Source organism: Dermochelys coriacea, chromosome 14 (assembly GCF_009764565.3).
Source record: "Dermochelys coriacea isolate rDerCor1 chromosome 14, rDerCor1.pri.v4, whole genome shotgun sequence".
In the NCBI taxonomy this organism is placed as follows: domain Eukaryota; kingdom Metazoa; phylum Chordata; order Testudines; family Dermochelyidae; genus Dermochelys; species Dermochelys coriacea.
In genome coordinates this window covers 27,932,775-27,952,109 of record NC_050081.1, presented here as the reverse complement: position 1 = coordinate 27,952,109, position 19,335 = coordinate 27,932,775, and the positions used below count along the sequence as shown (strand labels likewise).

Below are 19,335 nucleotides of genomic sequence, written 5' to 3'. Positions count from 1 at the left end.
CACATTTGTCATATAAACTTTTGATGCTTGGTTCCTCAGGTTTAGTCTTGCACCCAACTATTTTTTAAAGTTAAATTAAAACTCAAAACAAGAACAAAACCAAACAAAACCTCCCCCTGAAGAGGATCCAACTTCATACAAAAGTTTTCTATTCAGAGGTGGGATAATGAAACTGACCATGTATCTCCCTGGCCTAAAAAATAATGAAAAATAAATATATAATAGTATTAGATGCTTCCCATTCTCTCTCAGGAGAAGTTACTCCAGGTGCTGACAGCTTTATGATTAATGGCAGTAGCAGCTTCATCTCTGTTGTGTACAGTGGTGGGGAATTTTTCCCCCTCTCCCTAACTCATCCGTTGCTTCTTTGGAAATCAGCAAGAAAACTCTGGGTAACTGAATTCCCAACTCACCTGTCGCAGAAAATTCATTGTCAAAGTCTATAATAGGCAGGTTTTTAAATATCCACCAGAGGCCTGCTGTGCATACTGAAAGCTGAGATATGCAAGGAAAAGGCAGCTCAGATGAGAGTTGGGACAGAGTGATGCAAACCAACCTGCTGAACATGCCTGATAGGTTGCTTTTAAGGCCTTCAAATTTAGTAGGGTGGGAATTCTATGAAACAACCTGAAAAGAGAATAGTCATAAGATTTAATAATGCTTTCCACTTCTACAGCATCATTCCTCAGCATTATCAATGGTGCAAAGTGCCTTGGGAACATCAAGATGTTAACCTTTGCAGTGCCCCTGAGAAGCAGGTCAGTGTTGTTCCAGTTTTATAGCTGGAGAACATGAGACACTGGGAGGTGACATGGCAGCAGAAGTGTTCTGAACAGAATTCTTGTTTTTGTTTATTAAAATATTGGATCCAGTATAAAACACCATTATACAAAGAAATATGAAATAAGACTGAAATACCATTGGAAATAATAATAATTAATAATAAAAAAGGAATCATGCAACCTCTAGTAATGTATGATTCTGGGCCAATCCTGTGTAGAGTGTACCTGCTAAGGGCCCTGTGTGCTTACCATAAACCTAGAGGAACCAATACCAGTGCCTGAAACAGGAAACTCAACTGCTCCCAATGGCCTCTGAAAAACCCTTGCCAGCCTGGAAACAAAAACCAGCAGGACGGACTCAAGGCCCGTCCTGGTCCTTATTTCTTTTATTAAAATAACGGATCTAGTAGAAAATAGCATGGTTCAAAGAATATGCAAGTCACAGTCAGAAATGCCATTTGGAAAAGGAAGCAATACAAAATCACAGACAGAAATACTATTGAGGGGGGAAAAAAAGAAAAAAATAGGAACAATGCAACCTCTAGTAATTCATGGTTTCCAGGCCAGTCCTGTGTAGGGAGTACCCACCAAGGGTCCTATGTGCTGTCCAAACACTTGGGGGAACCGATACCAATGCCTGACCATGAAACCCAACTGCTCTCAGTAGCAGCTGAAAATCCCCTCCCCACCTGGAAACAAAGAGCAGCCAGACGGAATCAAGGCCCGTCCTGGTGCTAGAGCCCTGCCCATGCCCACCTCCACTCAGCTGGTGACCCATGGTATGTTTCCACTGCGGCCAGCTATTTAACACCTGCATAAACCTGGTTAGCTACTGCTACAGGGAACTGCCTTTGCAGCTGAAGATGGTCTTGAGAATGGCTCTGCCACAGGTGATATATTGCTATGGCATTGATCAGGCACAGTGTGTCCCGTGATACCCGCCTGCTATACAGTGGCCCCTGCTGAGGGTGCCCTTGCTGCAACTGAGGCTGGTGCTGCCCAGGTTCATCCAGGAACAAGTCTAAGGCTAGCTGTTGATAATCCTGTCAAACCAAGTCTGGCAACTGCCATCGTGTAGCCAGAAGTCCCCACACCTGCTGGATATAAAAACAATCAACCAGAAAGTAGTCCATAGTCTCAAGTGGCGCCAGAGCCTGACACTGCGCCCGTGGGCAACCTTTGTTCTGCACTTGCCATTTCCCATGACATACATGTTCCCATGAAAGATGCACCGCTGCACATCTCGGTACTTAAAGGGCACCCAGGCTATTTGCAAACACTTTAAGGCTCCCGGCAGTTAGTTGGGCGGACAGTTGCTCATCTTCAGAGGAACCTCCCTAAAATTGGCCTGCAAAAGTGGTACAATGACCTCCATGTGGACCGTGCCGAAGGGGGGCTTCACTGCTGTGGCTGCCACTGCTCTGAACCATCCTGCAAGCACCTTCCACCTAGCCACCCACTGAAAGGCCTGTAGGATGTAAGGTGGGAGTGGATGTGCCCTAGTGAAAGAGGGGGCCCTCCTAATTTCCTTCCCCTTCCTCCACCATCAGTCACCCCAAACCTGGTGCTGCACCCAGTGGGCTCGAAAAAAATACAGCCAGTGCTGAAAAGTCAGTTGTGGACTTTGTGGTTGCCCCTCCATTCCCCGCTGGCCTGGCCTGCCCTTCAACTCAGCCACCCACTGAAAATTAAAAAACAAGAAAGTGGAGCCATAAAAGGCTTCACAGCCCACCATGCCCCATCCCACCTTTTCACTGGCAGAAAAGCCATGCTTCTCCTGACTAGGGACATCCTACTGCCCCACAAGAAGTGGAAGGCCATCATCTTCAGTCTCTGCAGCACTCGTGTAGCAGGAGGAAATACATGTCTGAGGAAATTTCCCGTGGACAAAAGATCGGTCTTGAACATAGCCACCTTCTGGGCTAATGACAAAGTCCACTTATGCCACCAGCCAAGCCATTCTTCACAGGCCAGCAGCTGCCTCTCCCAATTTGCATTCCCCACCTCTTCCCCGACTCCAAACATTACCCCCGAGATATTCATCACCCCAGAGGTGCTCCTGTCTTGGCTGGTTACTAATTGCAAATCCCTGATAGGTAAGGGAAAACCCCCAAGAGGGTCTGACCTCACCCACAGGACCCAAATCGTATAGTCAGTATTTAATAGAGCAATGGGTCTCCAAGTTCAGATGTCGGTCAGATCCCCCTTCTTGGCCAGCAATACCAGGATAGCATCGTCTCATCATGGACTCAGTGCTCCTAGTGCAGGGAGCTGTTGAAGACGTTCACCAACACTGGCGTCAGAGGCTCCAGCAGTTCCTGGTAGATCTCTGGGGGCAGGCCATCCGGGCCAGGAGATGTGCTGCTCTTCAAGGACAAAATCGCTTCCCTCACCTCATGTTTCTGGATCCGTTCCAGAAAACTCCTCCAGTCATCTCCTGACAGCAGCTGTGAGCAGTCCCCAGCTAAGAAGAGAAACTGCTCCTGTGCCCATTGAGCAATGTCCCAGCCCTGGGACAACTCCCCATAATAGACCTTCACAATGGCCAGAATTCGACTGGGGTCCTGCATTACAGGATCCGTGGGTCCTGCCCTAAGTCCCCACATCTCCCTGCTTTGTCTCCATTCCCTACAGGTGGCAAAAGTATCCGGGGAGGCCGTCGCTTCCTTCACTAGGTAGTCCTGCTCAAATCTGGCCAGCTGCAGCCTCATCTCCCAGAACTCGTCCAGTTGTCGCTTGTTAGGGATGTACACTGACTCGCATATTAACTGGCTCCCCTCCATGGATGCTCTTTTGGAAATCCCACAGGCATCGCTGCAGGACTTGGCACTGCTGGTATTCTTTAAAGTTGTGGCATTTGCCCCAATCTTCTGAGCCTACACTGACGGAACATCTTGAGGAGCTTTCCAGGGGCTGCCTGGTCCAGCTGGACAGAACATGGGGCTGAAGAGGCCAAGAGTGTGGATTCCAGCTTCTGGGTAGCTGTGGGCTTTTGCTCTTCTGCCTGACTGCAAAGGACAGGAAGACCAGAATAGGAGACAGGCTGGCTGACTGCACTGCCAAAAAGGGGCAATAAAGACTCATGAACACTCTTGAAGAATGCAGGCATCAATCCTGCTACCTCTCACATGCAAAGTGAGTGCTCTACCACTTGAGCTAATTTCCCCCCTGTAGCCCAGAGGCTAGGCGCCAGCCAGAGAAAGCAAGGGCTCCGGGTCTAAAGCGGACCAGAGTGTCAGAGTGGAGAATGACAGTGAGGTGGAGAAAACGGAATCCCTCCAACTCTCCCTATCACCCTCAAATCCTCAATGGTAAATGGGACAAAATACAACATGGTTTTACAAAAGGTAGATCGTGCCAAACCAACCTAATCTCCTTTTTTGAAAAAGTAACAGATTTTTTAAATAAAGGAAATGCAGTGGATCTAATTTACCTAGATTTCAGTAAGGCATTTGATACCGTGCCACATGGGGAATTATTACTTAAATTGGAGAAGTTGGGGATCAATATGAACATCAAAAGCTGGATAAGGAATTGGTTAAAGGGGAGACTGCAATGGGTCCTACTGAAAGGAGAACTGTCAGGTTGGAGGGAGGTTACCAGTGGAATTCCTCAGGGATCGGTTTTGGGACCAATCTTATTTAATCTTTTTATTACTGACCTTGGCACAAAAAGTGGGAGTGTGCTAATAAAGTTTGCAGATGATACAAAGCTGGGAGGTATTGCCAATTTGGAGAAGGATCGGGATATTATACAGGAGGATCTGGATGACCTTGTAAACTGGAGTAATAGTAATAGGATGAAATTTAATAGTGAGAAGTGTAAGGTTATGCATTTAGGGATTAATAACAAGAATTTTAGTTATAAGTTGGGGATGCATCAATTAGAAGTAACGGAAGAGGAGAAGGACCTTGGAGTATTGGTTGATCATAGGATGACTATGAGCTGCCAATGTGATATGGCTGTGAAAAAAGCTAATGCGGTTTTGGGATGCATCAGGAGAGGCATTTCCAGTAGGGATAAGGAGGTTTTAGTACCATTATACAAGGCACTGGTGAGACCTCACCTAGAATACTGTGTGCAGTTCTGGTCTCCCATGTTTAAAAAGGATGAATTCAAACTGGAGCAGGTACAGAGAAGGGCTACTAGGATGATCCGAGGAATGGAAAACTTGTCTTATGAAAGGAGACTTAAGGAGCTTGGCTTGTTTAGCCTAACTAAAAGAAGGTTGAGGGGAGATATGATTGCTCTCTATAAATATATCAGAGGGATAAATACAGGAGAGGGAGAGGAATTATTTCAGCTCAGCACCAATGTGGACACAAGAACAAATGGGTATAAGCTGGCCACCAGGAAATTTAGACTTGAAATTAGATGAAGGTTTCTAACCATCAGAGGAGTGAAGTTTTGGAATAGCCTTCCAAGGGAAGCAGTGCGGGCAAAAGGTCTATCTGGCTTTAAGATTCTACTCGATAAGTTTATGGAGGAGATGGTATGATGGGATAATGGGATTTTGGTAAGTAATTGATCTTTAAATATTCAGGGTAAATAGGCCAAATCCCCTGAGATGGGATATTAGATGGATGGGATCTGAGTTACTACAGAAAATTCTTTCCTGGGTATCTGGCTGATGAATCTTGCCCATATGCTCAGGGTTTAGTTGATCGCCATATTTGGGGTCGGGAAGGAATTTTCCTCCAGGGCAGATTGGAGAGGCCCTGGAGGTTTTTCGCCTTCCTCTGTAGCATGGGGCATGGGTGACTTGAGGGAGGCTTCTCTGCTCCTTGAAGTCTTTAAACCATGATTTAAGGACTTCAATAGCTCAGACATAGGTGAGATTTTTTTGTAGGAGTGGGTGGGTGAGATTCTGTGGCCTGAGCTGTGCAGGAGGTCAGACTAGATGATCAGAATGGTCCCTTCTGACCTTAGTATCTATGAATCTATGAATCTAAATCACTCAGACCCCAAACACACATTTTCCTATCCCTGCCCCAGAACTTTTAGAATCTGTTTAGTTCTGGTCTCTAAGGGAGTCAATGTACAATATTATATATATATTTTGCATAACCTGGAGCAATGTGAGATTATGTGGGAATGAGACAATCTCTGCCCAAAGGGGGAACACAGCGGCTCTTACAATCAATCTGCTAATGTGGGGGTCAGAATAGATAAGATGGTTGGGATCAGTCTAGACTAGGAAAAGTGGGGAGGGTCAGGGGAGATTTGCTAGCTAATCTCAACCACTTTTCCCACCACAGACAGACCCTTTGAGGCTGATGCTGGGATCATGAGGTATTTAGGCCTCCCACAAAAGAGCCTGTGGAAATCAGTCCCTCTCAGTGGTACTTTCTGAATGCAGAGGGGGAAGGGAAAAGAGACAGAGGGGGTGAGTGATAGGAGGCAGCACCACACTTTCCCGTACTCTCTTCTCTTATCCCATGATCCCTAAACATTCGATCTACCCAGCACCCTCTGCTGCCCACATTCACCAGACCCAACCATTCAATCTCCCAGTTTCCTCTCCAATCCCATCCCTACTATCCCTTCACCCAGCAGGGGACCAGCTTGAGGTAAGTAGGGGAGCCCAGTCGAGGGGTTCCTGAAAAATGGGGACAGGTGTCCAGAATGAATGTGGGGCCTGGCCCAAGTATTCCTCTCCTAGTCTCCATGGAAGGGGCATCACATCTGGGAAGGGAAGGGAGAGGGGGAAACTTCCGCCAGGCAGAGGGAGCTTCTGGAGGAGTTTCTCAGTCCCTTCCCCCAGCAGGTGAGCAGAAGACAGGAAGGCCCAGCGGTTCAGCAACCAGGGCTGCAGCAGGAAGGAGGGACTGATCGGGACTTCTCCTCCTCTGTCAGGGGTTTGCTTAGACCAGGCAAAGCCACAGGGTTTGTGATCAGCTCAGGGTCAGCTGCTGCTGGAACCTGCCCCGAGACATAGGCAGCTGGATCCCTGGGAGCCAAATGCCACTGCTGCATGAATTAGGAAATGGAGTTTTTACTATGACCAGCTCTAATCAGGGCACTGAGAGAATTTCTTTCCTGTGTGGAGGAGTCTGATGTCCAATACGGTGTTAGCACCAACAGAAGTATTTTCTGTGCTAAGGACATCTGAGAGGGCTCTTCCCTGTGTGGATTTGCTAATGTCTGAGACCATGTGAGCACCAAATGAAGCTTCCTCCACATTCAAGCTCTTTCTTGTGTGAATTATCCAATGGGAATAATGCGTGAGCTCAGACTGAATCTTTTCCTGTAGCTATTGAAGCTTTTCCCACAATCCAAGTATTTATGGGATCTCTCTCTTGTGTGGATTGTCTGATGTGAAACAAGGCTTGATCTTTGAACAGTTTGGGAGAAGTTTTGTGTAAGCCACAAGATATAGTAATTAATTCATTAATTAAAATGCATCTTAGTTCTGAAGATGCTGTTGTCCTTGTCCAGGGAAAGAACATTTGTGATACACACAATTGTGTACACAAACGTGTATACACACAGACAGAAACACACACACACACACACACACACACACACACACACACACACACAGTATCCCAGGATCATGGAGAAACACACACAAGCCCACCATGGGTAGTCAGCTGGGGGAGCATAGCCCCAGTCCTGCCCCTTCCTGGCGAGACCCCACCCCTTTGGGGCCTCCCATCGCAGCCCAGAGCCCCCACCCAAGGCTGGCACCCACAGCCCCAGAGCGGCCCCAGCCCCAGAGTGCTGGGCAGACATGAGGTGGGGCCCCAGCCCCGGAGCGCTGTGGGAGCAGGTGGCACACATGTGGCACCAGCCCGAGCCGGGGCCACAGCACAGGGGAACTGGGAAGAGCAGGAAGCAGGAGAGGTTTGGGGGCAGAGCGTGGGTTTAGCCACACCTGGCTGTTTGGGAAGGCACAGCCTCCCTCTGCCTATGACAGCTGCTGCACATTAAGCCCACATTCACAAAGGCTACAGAGAAATCGACCAACAAACAAGCCTCCCCCCATCCATGTCCTAGCAGGTGAAGAACAACAGGTACCTCCCAGATACTCCTGGCTGCTCTTCTGTCCAGTCACTTTAAATCCCAGCAGCTTTTCTCTCTCTTCCCTCAGAGTCTCCAAATGGGCCTGGATCTTTTCCTGACAAACAGAAATGATTTGGTAGTTTTATTTCGAGGGCTGACCATCTGCTTGTAGGAGGGTGTTTTTCCAGCCAAACTGCAAGATAACAGTCAGACTTTCTGGACAGACTAGGTGTGTAAGATAATCATGGGCGGCGAGTTCTGTGGGCCCGTGGTGCCTGGGCACCAGGAATATTCCTGGTGCCCAGGCACCATGAGCCTGGCTCCAGCACTGTTTGAGGCTGGGTCTCTCCCTCAGCCCCACCTTCCATCCCTGTGTCCCCCAGGCCATTTAAAACAACCCGGGGCCCCCATTCACCACCGGCACTGCAGTGGAGCTGAGTGGCTTCCTGCCTGCTTGCTCCACGTGGCTGCCGGCCCCTCCCTGCGGCCTCTGGGTGGGGTGGGTCGGGTCGGGTCTGTGTCCCACCCCAAGTGCCCCCGTGGCCAATGGAAAGCTGCAGGGGCAGTGCCTGGGGGTAGCAGCGCATGGAGACCCTCGGCCCCCCCCGCCTAGGAGCCCCCAGGTAAGCGCCACAGCTCGCCACCCCCTCCCAGAGCCTGAACCCCCACCCCTTTCCCACAGTGCCCCTCCGGCTCCCAAACTCCCTCCCAGAGCCTGCACCCCTCACCCCCTCCTGCACCCCCAGCCCCTGCCCCAGCCTGGAGCCTGCACCCAAACTCCGTCCCAGAGCCTGCACCCCCATCCCCTTCCCACACACTCCCTCCCAGAGCCTTCACCCCTCACCCACTCCTGCACCCCCACCCCTTTCCCCAGCCCAGAGTCAACACCCAAACTCCATTCCAGAGCCTGCACCCCCTCCTTCCGCACGCCCTCCTGTCCCCAAACTTCCTCCCAGAGCCTGCACCCCCACCCCAGAGCCAGCACCCAAACTCAGTCCCAGCACCTGCACCCCTCACCCCCTCCTGCACACCCACCTCCTGCCCTAGCCCGGAGCCTGCACTCAGCACCCAAACTCCATCCCAGAGCCTGCACCCCCACCTCCTTCCCACACACCCTCTACTGCCCCCAAACTCCCTCCCAGAGCCTGCACCCCAGCCCTTCACACTCCCTCCAAGAGCCTGCACCCCAAACTCCCTCCCAGAGCCCAACCTCTCACCCATCCTGCACCCCAATCCCCTGCCCCAGCCCAGGGCTTGCACCCCAGACATCCTCCCCCCACCCAAACTCCCTCCCAGAGCCTTAGGCAGATGGGGGATGGAGTTTGGGGGTGGGTGGGCTCTGGGCTTTCTAGGCACCACCAACATTTCTGCAAACCTGCTGCCCCTGAAGGTAATATTTTATAATGGCCCAGTTTCTGTTGGTGAGAGAGCCAAGCTTTCAAGCTTACACAGAACTCTTCTTCAGCTCTGGGGAACATACTCTTTCCTAGATCTGACAAAGAGCTCTGTGTAAGCTAGAAAGCTTGTTGCTCACCGATTCAGTTGCTCAGAGAAAAGTTTCCGACATCAGACAAATTTAAAATCTTCTTCTGTTGCCTTTCTTGCCAGGCTAGAGTATCATTAATTTGTATAAAGAAAAGGAAGACTTGTGGCACCTTAGAGACTAACAAATTTATTTGAACATAAGCTTTCGTGAGTTACAGCTCACTTCATCGGATGCAGCTCATGAAAGCTTATGCTCAAATAAATTTGTTAGTCTCCAAGGTGCCACAAGTACTCCTTTTCTTTTTGCAGATACAGACTAACACAGCTGCTACTCTGAAACCTGTCATTAATTTGTATATTCGGTGAAATAAAAAGAAAAGCTTCAGTCAGAACTCATATCTTATTAGCCATGAGAGAATCCACACAGGAGAGAGGCCATATCAATGCTTGGACTGTGGGAAAAGCTTCAGTCGTCGCTCAGGCCTTATTAGCCATGGGAGAATCCACACAGGAGAGGGACTACGTAAATGCCTTGAGTGTGGGAAAAGCTTCAGTGCACCATCAGCCCTTATTAGACATCAGTGAACCCACATGGGAGATAAACCCTTTCAGTGTTTGGACTGTGGGAAAAGCTTCAGTCATCACTCAGCCCTTATTAGACATGGGAGAATCCACATAGGAGAGAGGCCAAATAAATGCCTTGAGTGTAGGAAAAGTTTCACTGTGACATCAGCCCTTATTACACATCAGAGAACCCATACAGGAGAGAATCCCCATTAATGCCTTTTCTGTGGGAAAAGTTTCACTCAATCATCAACCCTTATTCGACATCAGAAGACTCACATGGAAGAGAAACCCTATAAATGCTTGGACTGTGGGAAAAGCTTCAGTCAGAGCTCACATCTTATTAGCCATTGGAGACTGAATGCATCCAATGAAGTGAGCTGTAGCTCACGAAAGCTTATGCTCAAATAAATTTGTTAGTTTCTAAGGTGCCACAAGTACTCCTTTTCTTTTTGCACACAGGAGAGAGACCCTATAAGTGCTTGGACTGTGCGAAAACCTTCAGTTAGAGCTCACATCTTATTAGCCATGGGAGAATCCACACAGGAGAGAAGCCATATAAATGCTTGGACTGTGGGAAAAGCTTCAGTCGGCACTCAGTCCTTATTAACCATGAGAGAATCCACATGGGGGGAGAGACCTTATAAATGCTTGGACTGTGGGAAAAGCTCCAGTCAGTGCACAGGCCTTATTAAGCATGGGAGAACCCAAAAGGAGGAGAAAATGTGAAAATGCCTCCACTGTGGGAAAAGATTCAGTCAGAACTCACACCTTTTAGACATCAGACAATTCCCCTCTATTTGGCACTGGTGAGGCCACATTTGGAGTATTGCATTCAGTTTTGGGCCCCCCACTACAGAGAGGATGTGGACAAATCGGAGAGAGTCCAGCAGAGGGCAACAAAAATGATCAGGGGATTGGGGCACATGACTTATGAGGAGAGGCTGAGGGAAATGTTTAGTCTGCAGAAGAGAAGAGTGAGGGGGGATTTAATAGCAGCCTTCAACTACCTGAAGGGGGGTTCCAAAGAGGATGGAGCTCAGCTGTTCTCAGTGATGGCAGATGACAGAACAAGGAGCAATGGTCTCAAGTTGCAGTGAGGGAGGTCTAGGTTGGATATTAGGCAACACTGTTTCACTAGGAGGGTGGTGAAACACTGGAATGAGTTACCTAGGGAGGTGGTGGAATCTCCATCCTTTAAGGGTTTTATGGCTTGGCTTAACAAAGCCCTGGCTGGGATGATTTAGTTGGTGTTGGTCCTGCTTTGAGCAGGGGGTTGGACTAGATGACCTCCTGAGGTCTCTTCCAACCCTAATCTTCTACGATTCTATGAATTCACACAAGAGAGAGATTCCATAAATTCTTGGATGATGGGAAAAGCTTCAATCTCAGGTCATTCCTTCCTAAACATTGGAGAATTCACACAGGACAGAATCTATATATGCTTCAACTATGAAAAAAGTTTCATTCAAAGATCAAACCTTGGTTCACATTAGACAATCCACATGAGAGAGAGAGAGAAACCATAAGTACTTGGTGTGACATACTATACCTTGTGGGAGCATCTTGTAACCCCCATATTCCTCATCTATATATAATTGTGATATTACATAGAATCATAAACCCAGAATAAGTGATTAACACCTGGGGGAGCAAACAGCTGTGCATATCTCTCTATCAGTGATATAGAGGGCAAAGAAATTATGAATTTACCCTGTATAAGCTTTATACAGAGTAAAACGGATTTATTTGGGGTTTGGATCCCATTGGGATCAGGTTGTCTGGGTGCTGGAGATAGGTAACCCACTGAGCAGTTTTCACTTAAAGCCTGTAGCTTTGGAGATGTGATCCAGACCCTGGGTCTGTGTTGCAGCAGGCTAGCATGTCTGGCTCAAGAAGACAGGGTTCTGGAAGTCCTAAGCTGGCAGGGAAAATGGGCACAGAGGTAATTTCAGCACATCAGGTGACAGTCCCAAGGGGGTCTCTGTGACCGAACCCGTCACACACCGGACCAGCCTTTTTCTCTGCATTAAGAGCCTGAGAGAGGAGGATAAAGACAAAGCTACACACAGTGAAAACAACCAGTAAAATTTGTCTAATAATCATCTCACTGACCTTCCCCACAGTCACTGGGTCAGCCCTGTGCAGAGTCAGGTGATCACAGCGGACAGGAACTAAGGACGTGGTGGGAATGAAAATAGATTATTTTTTCAAGTCTGGTCTGAAATACTCCAGCTGCCTCTGAATGCCCAGTTATGTTCTGTGCTCAGCTTTCGGGCCCAGCTGCCCACAGCCCTTCCTCTCTCCTGGTCTGTTTGTGTTCCCTAGATAAACTTCTCCACCTGGGCCCTGCTGTTTCTAAACAGATCCCTTTGGAGGAGGAAAATAGGAGAAATGGAGACACAAACATCTCTCCCTCATCCACAATCTCTGCAGGTCCCTGCCTTTTCTTGTGGGGAACTAAAGTAAAAAAAGAGTCTATTTGGTAGAGTTGGTAAAGCTGCTTCCTCCCCAGCACCTCCCCCAGGTTAATTAACCCCGTTCCCCAATGTGGGCAGTGGCTGAAAGTCCATGTGTGGCTGCTCAGGGGCCTATAAGGAATGCAGTATTGCCAACTTCAAGAGATCCAAAATCATGAGATTGGTCCCCAAATCATATTTTAATAAAAGATTATAGTGTGTTTTTAGGTCAGTCTCTTGATGTTTGAACTCCCCCTGCCCATCCCCAGGGTGTGTGCATGTGACAATTAGTGTCACCCACTCTCCCATGTACTGGGTAAGGTGATTTTGTCCCCTGCTGCAGGAGCTCTCAGACCCTAAAGCAAGCAAATGACAGAAATGTAGCCACAACCTTCACTCCAAACTATCTTTTTTTTTTTTAGTCTGTGGATAATTAAGTACATAGGGTGGGATTTCAACAACACCTACGTGAGTTTGGTGCATAGGTCCCATTCAAAGTCAATGGGATTTATGCTCCTAGCTCCCTCAGGTACTTTTGAAAATTGCAATGTTAGTTGGAGGTTTCGTTTTGAGGATAAGGATTCTTCAAACTCTTAAGAATATGCTGAATTTTGTGTGTGTGAGTTGTCCCTTTGAGTTCAAATTAATGCATATGGAGAAGTGTTTGCAGGGGGAGAAATTGAATAGTCACTTTAAAAAAAATGTCATCTGGCAACTTCGCATTTATTTATTCTTACTTCACATCAGAGTCAAGCTTCAGAGCTCACGCTAGTGCCCCCTTTCACCCCTCCCATCTCCTGACAGTAAATGTGGGATAAGACAGAAGTGGCTACAGTGGGAGTTCTCCCTAAGCAAAGATTTCAGAGCCCATTCAGATAATGTGAACTGTTCTATGGTCTATTCCCAGATACAGCAGGGAAATGGAAACTCAGAAAACTTCACATCAAAGCATTTCCTTGGAGTGATTCTTATGGATGGGAGTTTCTGCTCCATGGGTCTGTCAGGGACTTTGTCCCACTGTCCCAAACCCATGAATCTCCATGCTCTGTGTCAGGGGAAGAGGGATATGCTGGAGACAGTGAATGGAGATCATTGCTGAGGACCTTTTGCTCTGACCTGAAGAGCATGGTGTGTGCAGAGGCTGTGCTGCCAGAACTGCAGATGCAGACTGCACTGATCCCTGTGTCCCCTCAGAGGAGTTCCAGGAGCAAGCTTGTGCGATCCAAGGGAGATGTGGAGGCTTCAGGGCTCCAGCGCTCCCTGCTGGTGACTAAGGGAAATTTCTCTTTGTGGCCAGCTCACATTAAGGGCGACGATGAGCTCTCATTTATGGTGAAGAGACTGTGGCTGAAACTTTGTTTGCAAAAAAACCTCTCCTGTTTTCTATCACTGTGATTAAAGGAAGGAAAAGACATTTTGGATTTTTTTTTCTTTCTACACCCCAAAAGTAGGTTTCAGAGTAGCAGCCATGTTAGTCTGTATTCGCAAAAAGAAAAGGAGTACTTGTGGCACCTTAGAGACTAACAAATTTATTAGAGCATAAGCTTTCGTGAGCTACAGCTCACTTCATCTTCATGAAGTTGACAGATTTCCACTCTATATGGCTAAATTCAGTGCCTTGCATAATGACAGGTTTCAGAGTAGCAGCTGTGTTCGTCTGTATTCGCAAAAAGAAAAGGAGTACTTGTGGCACCTTAGAGACTAACAAATTTATTAGAGCTGTAGCTCACGAAAGCTTATGCTCTAATAAATTTGTTAGTCTCTAAGGTGCCACAAGTACTCCTTTTCTTTTTGCGAATACAGACTAACACGGCTGCTACTCGGAAACTTTTAACAATAGCAATACTTGAGCCTTTATCTGAACAACAGCTGCTGTATCATTACTGTCATGTCTGAAGTACATCTGGTTCCTGTTTCTAGAGACACATAGAACAGGAAGTGAATGAAAGTGATTTCTGGCCTAGTGGTTAGTGCTCTCCTGGGGAGACCCAGGCCCTGCTCCAATTACTATTTTATACAGAGTAGAACATCTCCAAAAGGAGAGACAGAGAGAGTCCCAGCTCCCGGACCCCAGTTCCAGGGAACTCCCCTCAGAGATGGGAGACTTGGGCTCAGGCCCCTGCTCCAAACCAGAGAGAGAAGGGATTTGAAGCTGTGTCCCCCACAGCCTGGCTGGGTGCCTTCATGGCTGGGCCATAGAGGACAAGCAGGCACTGGTACCATCACCCTCATTTCCTGTCAGAAGGGGCTAACCTGGCTTAGAGCCCTCACCCCAAGGTAGAGTTCATGGCTGTGAATTCTAAGTGGGGAGAGCTGCTTCCCTCCAGTCCAGAACCAGGCACCTAAGTCCCTTTGATGGACGGGGCTTAGGCCACACACGCCTGACCTTGGCATGTCCTATTGTCTGGCTGAGGCAGCTTCTCATTCAGAGCACTGGCTTTTGTGGATCCCATTCTTAGGCCCCTAACTCTCCCCATGCATCGTACAGGGAGCCTGGGTGCCTAACTCAAGGCTTGGGGTTCCACTGGGTGGTAGGGCACCTGACGGCAGGTGCTGCAATGCTGAGTCTGAGTCCCCTTTGTAAATCTGGCCTTTCTGCCTCCCTCACACAGAAATCTCCAAATGCTATTGATCAAGGGGCACAGCCCATTTGTGGAAAGAGGAAAATGAAACTCAGCTCCTCTCTTCCCTGCACTGGGGCTGCTGAGAATCCAGCAAAAAATCTCCAAACTCAACTAACCTGCTCCGTCTGCCTGGAGCTTGCCAATGACTCAGCAAGCACAGGCTGTGGGCACAGTTTCCGCTGAGTACGTGACAGAGCAGCTAGATGCTAACGCCAAATGGTCTCACTCTCTGTGTGTTATCTTGGATTTGGGGAGTGTGTGTTCCCCAGTATGTGTTCAAGCTTATTGCAGCCATATTATGTGCATTCAGCCACCATGAATGAATGAAACAGAACACATATCTAAGGGTTAATTTGAAAGCAGGCTTTTAGAGGTAAGGTCAAAACTAGCTGCAGTTTCTGTTAATCAGAATGGGAGGATGGGAAAGACAAGTCAATATTTGAGACTGAAAACAAACAAGTGGACAGAAACTTGGAGTTCGGGTGCCTTTGATATAGAAGTTTATTATGACTAAAATTGTTAGGAAAAGTGACGATGTAGTAGGGGTCACTATGACCTATGTGTTTTGTAGAAGTTAGTTATAAAAAGGATTAGATATAGAATGTACTTTGGAGCAGTCTCTGCTGCCATCTTAAGAGAGATGTTTTTCTGACACCTTTTTCCCTGGAAGGGAAGCGTTTGTCTAGTGCTGACCTACCATTAATTACTCAACACCTTCTCAGATTTTAGGAAAATATCTGGGATGTTCTAAACTGATTGCTTATGTCTGTGTGTACTTAAATCTAATAAACTTCACTTTTAGATAGAGCAGGCATACTTGTATTAATCATTTATCAGGTGGAATCATTGTGTTCCCATTGATTTATTCGTGCAGTGAAACAGTTAAATTATCACTGCTGGGGATTCTGAAAACCCCAAGCAACTATGGTGTTGAGAGGAACAGCTGAGTCATAGCCACTAAAATTCACACAAATAGGCAAGACTCATTGTCCATCTGGGTTAGGCCTCGATTTCCCTGATTGTAAATAAATCAGTTTTTTAAAGTTCCCTTTCTATGTGGAAGATATTTTCTGCCATTTTAATCTCCTGATTTATTTGGGAAGTGGGATCTGTGACCCAAACACCAGTAGGGACTAGGTTCCCTATTCACTGTGAGGGGAAAATGGACCTTGCCATTCCCAGGCTACACTAGGTCACTCTGCATGCCCAGAGGAAGAGGGGAGGGGAGGTGGAACAGCAGGCATGAATAGCCTAGAAACCAGCCTCTAGGGGGTGAAAAGACAGAGCTGGCATTGGGGAAGCTGTGGACTGAGAAGACAGCTAAGTTCAGAGAAAGCATCTCCCACTCAGAGAAAGGGGTGCAGATGGGTGGCTGAATTGCAGAGCCTGTGCAGTGAGACTCCATCCATGGAGAGTGAGGATGAGGGAGGCGAATATCGGAGAACTAGCTCTGCCTCCTCCTCTCAGCGCCACATCTCACACCCACCTTCATTGACAAGGGACCTGAGTTCCCTGCTGTCAAACTCTCTCCTTCCCTCACCCCACAAGACAAGGAGCTTGTCATACTCTCAGATCTCACAACCAAAAGTGCCTGTCCTGACTTGCTGCTGCTGGAGAGGGGCTGTGGGAAGGCAGAAGCCTTCTGTCTGTGGATCAAAGGAGACATAAATCTATTTTCTGTAGCTCCTTCTGGTCTGTCCAGGGTCCAGCTACTGAAACCCAGGAACAGGGCTTGGAAGAGACCAAGAAAGGGGTCATCATGGGTAGAGCTGAGCAGGAATTTTTTGACTAAACTTGTTTTTGTTCTTGAAAAATTCAGATAAATCAAACCAAATTGTTCACACAACAGGGCTGGTTTGACAAACCACCTGATTTGAATTTTTAAATTTTGACTTTTTTAAAATGTTGTTTCAACCTGGTTGAACCCAAGGATCCCAGCTTTCCAGTTTGAAATGTCTTTTTGTTTCCAAGTTTTAGCTAATTAGACTGAAAAGTGCTTGAGGCCAAACAGAAAGGTGTGAGAGAATCCACAAGGTATAGTCAAATTTCCAAAATGTTAGGATTTGCAAAGAAATTCTACATACCTACACACTCAGCACTCCATGAAAGGACTCCAGCTCTCTCCATATCCTTGACCAGCCCTTTCCCTATTTTTTTTCCCTTTTACTGAAACAGACACAAACCAAGAGGCAGAAGACTGTGTCTTGAGGTACAAGAGCAACTCCTGCTGGCCAAGATTGACAAGCAGATTCTGAAGATCCAGAATAAAAATAAATCACTAAATTCTCTGAGGAGATTTCCTGTCTCAGGGAGCTGATCAGGGAACTAGAGGGGAAGTATCAGAAGTCACTGAGTAAATTCCTGCAGATTGGACTGTTAGAAACATCCCAGATCTCAACACAGGGAGAGGACAGTGTCTGAATTGTGGACACTGGAGTCTAGCAGTCAGAGATCGCAGTGTAACTCAGTGTGTGCATGCCTGATATGTGAAAGACTATTGATCTTTGAAGGGTTATAGACACATAAATATTGGAAATGGAAATACCTCCATTCAGCAAGGCCTTTCCCACCATATTAGCAAAATCCTTTCCAGGATCCCCATGTGTGTGAGTGTCAGGTGGGACTGAGATCCCTTTACTTCATTTCATCCAGTTTTTCACATCATTGTCTCGTACCCTCATTTTTTGTCCATTTATTTTTCTGTCTCCCGTTAAATCTCCTTTATTCCCTTTTACAGATCATTCCAACTTGTTTTTCCAGTTGTCTTCCCTGAGTTTATCCCTTCCCCTTGCGCTTCCCTCTTAGTTTTTCCCTTCTCAGGATTGCTTTGTTTTCACTCTTTTAATCAGTTCCACACCACCATACTCCTTTCCCCAGGCTTCTCTGTTTACTTTTGTTTTACTTCATTATTGCCTGGGTTTTTTTCCTTTCCTTTCTTCTCTCCCTAGTTTGGATCTTGCCCAAAATACCACGCAGCCAGCCAACCTTCAGTATCTAAAACTGAAGATTTTATTATGGATGTAAAGAAAAAAAGAATGTTATTAAATGTCAAAGAAGTCAGATACATACGTTAGACTTCAGAGTCCATAAATCAGATTCTTAGCAGTGAGTTTGCTGGCTAGTAAAGTCCATCTGGAACGCATCCACAGCTTGGAGGGTCATTCAGTCCTGGGGCTGGTTTTGTTCAACATCTTTATTGATGATGGAATGGACTGCACCCTCAGCAAGTTCGCAGATGACACTAAGCTGAGGGGAGAGGCAGATATGCTGGAGGGTAGGGTTAGGGTCCAGAGACAAATTGGAAGATTGGGCCAAAAGAAATCTGATGAGGTTCAACAAGGACAAGTGCAAGATTCTTCCTGCACTTAGGAAGGAAGAATCCCATGTGCTGCTACAGGCTGGGGCCCGACTGGCTAAGCAACAGTTCTGCAGAAAAGGATCTGGGGATTAGAGTGGATGAAAAGCTGGATATGAGTCAGCAGTGTGCCCCTGTTGCCAAGAAGGCTAGCGGCATATTGGGCTGCATTAGTAGGAGCATTGCCAGCAGATGGAGGGAAGTGATTATTTCCCTCAATTTGGTTCTGGTGGGGCCACATCTGGAGTATTGTGTCCAGTTTGGGCCCCCCCCCCACTACAGAAAGAATGTGGACAAATTGGAGAGAGTCCAGCGGAGGGCAACAAAAATGATCAGGCGGCTGGGGCACATGACTTATGAAGAGAGGCTGAGGGAAATGGGCTTGTTTAGTCTGCAGAAGAGAAGAGTGAGGGGGGATTTGATAGCAGCCTCAACTACCTGAAGGGGGGTTCCAAAGAGGATGGAGCTCAGCTGTTCTCAGTGATGGCAGATGACAGAACAAGGAGCAATGGCCTCAAGTTGCAGTGGGGGAAGTCTAGGTTGGATATTAGGAAACACTATTTCACTAGGAGGGTGGTGAAACACTGGAATGGGTTACCTAGGGAGGTGGTGGAATCTCCATTCTTAGAGGTTTTTAAGGCCCAGCTTGACAAAGCCCTGGCTGAGATGATTTAGTTGGTGTTGGTTCTGTTTTGAGTTTTGAGTTTGGACTAGATGACCTCCTGAGGTCTCTTCCAACCCTAATCTTCTATGATTCTATGATTCAGTCCTTTTTTCAGAGCTTCAGTTCGTCGAGCAGTTATTCCAGAAGTTTTAAGAAGCAGGATTGAAGACAAAATTGGGAAGATGCAACTGTCTTTTATATCCTTTCCCATGTGGCTTGTACATCCTTTGTCCCAAACATAGCCACAGCACATGGGCATAGAAAAGTCTTATAGTTCCCTATTAATTGGCCTGCCCCTACATGTCCTGCTGACACATAAGGCGAACCCCTGGCTTCTTTCAATGGGTTCATTGTACAGCTGATTGCTCTTGAAGGGGCTTTGAACAGGCTAGATAGT

The 19,335-nt window shown here is 47.3% G+C and overlaps 1 protein-coding gene across 2 annotated transcripts in view; it reads right to left on the bottom strand.

The window, feature by feature from the left end:
• The window catches only part of LOC119842847 (zinc finger protein RFP-like), a 41,802-nt gene that overhangs the window by 9,196 nt on the left and 13,271 nt on the right, over positions 1 to 19,335 (bottom strand). Inside the window, exon 8 of one of the 2 annotated variants that reach the window (XR_006275567.1) lies at positions 18,999 to 19,033. The exons of the other annotated variant lie outside the window; for it this stretch is intronic. The gene's annotated coding sequence lies outside the window, so the exon portion shown is untranslated. Of the gene's footprint in view, positions 1 to 18,998; positions 19,034 to 19,335 lie in introns of those variants that run through there. 2 annotated transcript variants of the gene reach the window in all.